Source organism: Durio zibethinus, unplaced genomic scaffold (assembly GCF_047325235.1).
Source record: "Durio zibethinus cultivar Kanyao isolate XHJ-2024 unplaced genomic scaffold, ASM4732523v1 HiC_scaffold_392, whole genome shotgun sequence".
Lineage (NCBI taxonomy): Eukaryota > Viridiplantae > Streptophyta > Magnoliopsida > Malvales > Malvaceae > Durio > Durio zibethinus.
In genome coordinates this window covers 155,001-157,500 of record NW_028323015.1, presented here as the reverse complement: position 1 = coordinate 157,500, position 2,500 = coordinate 155,001, and positions in this window count along the sequence as shown.

The window sequence follows — 2,500 nt, the reverse complement described above, 5'->3', positions numbered from 1 at the left end:
TTCGAGTTTTTAGCTGAATTTTTTTGTGCATGCCAACAAAAATAGAAGGATCATGCCTACAAAATTTGGGGCCAAAAATCCTTATAAAAAAATTTTAAAAAATCACGAACCGCAAAAAGTTTCGAAAATCGTGAAAAATAGAAAACGAGTCATCTTGCAACGAAACTTCACGTGAAGGCTTAGGGGACCATTGTATGAATTTACAAGCCATAAAAATGGCATTGGCACGGCAGAAATTTGAAGATGTGCCTAAACCCACCAGGGCCCAGCGTGTGCCGATGGTGCTCGAGGCAACCGCCCGCACCAGGGCCCAGCGTGTGCCGATGGTGCTCGAGGCAAGCGCTCGCACCAGGGCCCAGCGTGTGCCGACGGTGGTCGAGGCAACCGCCCGCACCAGGGCCGATAGTGTGCCGATGGTGCTCGAGGCAACCTGTCGCACCAGGGCCCAGCGTGTGCCGATGGTGATCGAGGCAACCTGCCGCACCAGGGCCCAGCGTGTGCCGATGCTGGTCGAGGCAAGCGCCCGCACCAGCGCCCAGCGTGTGCCGATGGTGCTCGAGGCAACCGACCGCACCAGGGCCCAGCGTGTGCCGATGGTGCTCGAGGCAACCTGCCGCACCAGGGCCCAGCGTGTGCCGATGGCGCTCGAGGCAAGCTCCCGCACCAGGGCCCAGCGTGTGCCGATGGTGCTCGAGGCAACCTGCCGCACCAGGGCCCAGCGTGTGCGGATGGTGCTCGAGGCAACCTGCCGCACCAGGGCCCAGCGTGTGCGGATGGCGCTCGAGGCAAGCGCCCGCACCAGGGCCCAGCGTGTGCCGATGGTGGTCGAGGCAACCGCCCGCACCAGGGCCCAGCGTGTGCCGATGGTGGTCGAGGCAACCGCCCGCACCAGGGCCCAGCGTGTGCCGATGGTGGTCGAGGCAACCTGCCGCACCAGGGCCCAGCGTGTGCCGATGGTGGTCGAGGCAACCTGCCGCACCAGGGCCCAGCGTGTGCCGATGGTGCTCGAGGCAACCGACCGCACCAGGGCCGAGCTTGTGCCGAAGGTGGTCGAGGCAAGCGCCCGCACCAGGGCCCAGCGTGTGCCGATGGTGGTCGAGGCTGCCGATGATGGTCGAGGCAACCTGCCGCACCAGGGCCCAGCGTGTGCCGATGGTGCTCGAGGCAACCGACCGCACCAGGGCCGAGCGTGTGCCGATGGTGCTCGAGGCAAGCGCCCGCACCAGGGCCCAGCGTGTGCCGATGGTGGTCGAGGCAACCTGCCGCACCAGGGCCCAGCGTGTGCCGATGGTGGTCGAGGCAAGCGCCCACACCAGGGCCCAGCGTGTGCCGATGGTGGTCGAGGCAAGCGCCCGCACCAGGGCCCAGCGTGTGCCGATGGTGGTCGAGGCAACCTGCCGCACCAGGGCCCAGCGTGTGCCGATGGTGGTCGAGGCAAGCGCCCGCACCAGGGCCCAGCGTGTGCCGATGGTGGTCGAGGCAACCGCCCGCACCAGGGCCCAGCGTGTGCCGATGGTGGTCGAGGCAACCTGCCGCACCAGGGCCCAGCGTGTGCCGATGGTGCTCGAGGCAACCGACCGCACCAGGGCGGAGCGTGTGCCGATGGTGGTCGAGGCAACCGCCCGCACCAGGGCCCAACGTGTGCCGATGGTGGTCGAGGCTGCCGATGGTGGTCGAGGCAACCTGCCGCACCAGGGCCCAGCGTGTGCCGATGGTGGTCGAGGCAACCGACCGCACCAGGGCCGAGCGTGTGCCGATGGTGCTCGAGGCAAGCTGCCGCACCTGGGCCCAGCGTGTGCCGATGGTGGTCGAGGCAACCGCCCGCACCAGGGCCCAGCGTGTGCCGATGGTGATCGAGGCAACCGACCGCACCAGGGCCCAGCGTGTGCCGATGGTGCTCGAGGCAACCTGCCGCACCAGGGCCCAGCGTGTGCCGATGGTGGTCGAGGCAAGCGCCCGCACCAGGGCCCAGCGTGTGCCGATGGTGGTCGAGGCAACCGACCGCACCAGGGCCCAGCGTGTGCCGATGGTGCTCGAGGCAACCTGCCGCACCAGGGCCCAGCGTGTGCCGATGGTGGTCGAGGCAAGCGCCCGCACCAGGGCCCAGCGTGTGCCGATGGTGGTCGAGGCAAGCGCCCGCACCAGGGCCCAGCGTGTGCCGATGGTGCTCGAGGCAACCGACCGCACCAGGGCCGAGCGTGTGCCGATGGTGGTCGAGGCAAGCGCCCGCACCAGGGCCCAGCGTGTGCCGATGGTGATCGAGGCAAGCGCCCGCACCAGGGCCCAGCGTGTGCCGATGGTGGTCGAGGCAAGCGCCCGCACCAGTGCCCAGCGTGTGCCGATGGTGGTCGAGGCAAGCGCCCGCACCAGGGCCCAGGTGTGCCGATGGTGGTCGAGGCAAGCGCCCGCACCAGTGCCCAGCGTGTGCCGATGGTGGTCGAGGCAAGCGCCCGCACCAGGGCCCAGCTTTTGCCGATGGTGATCGAGGCAACCGGCCGCT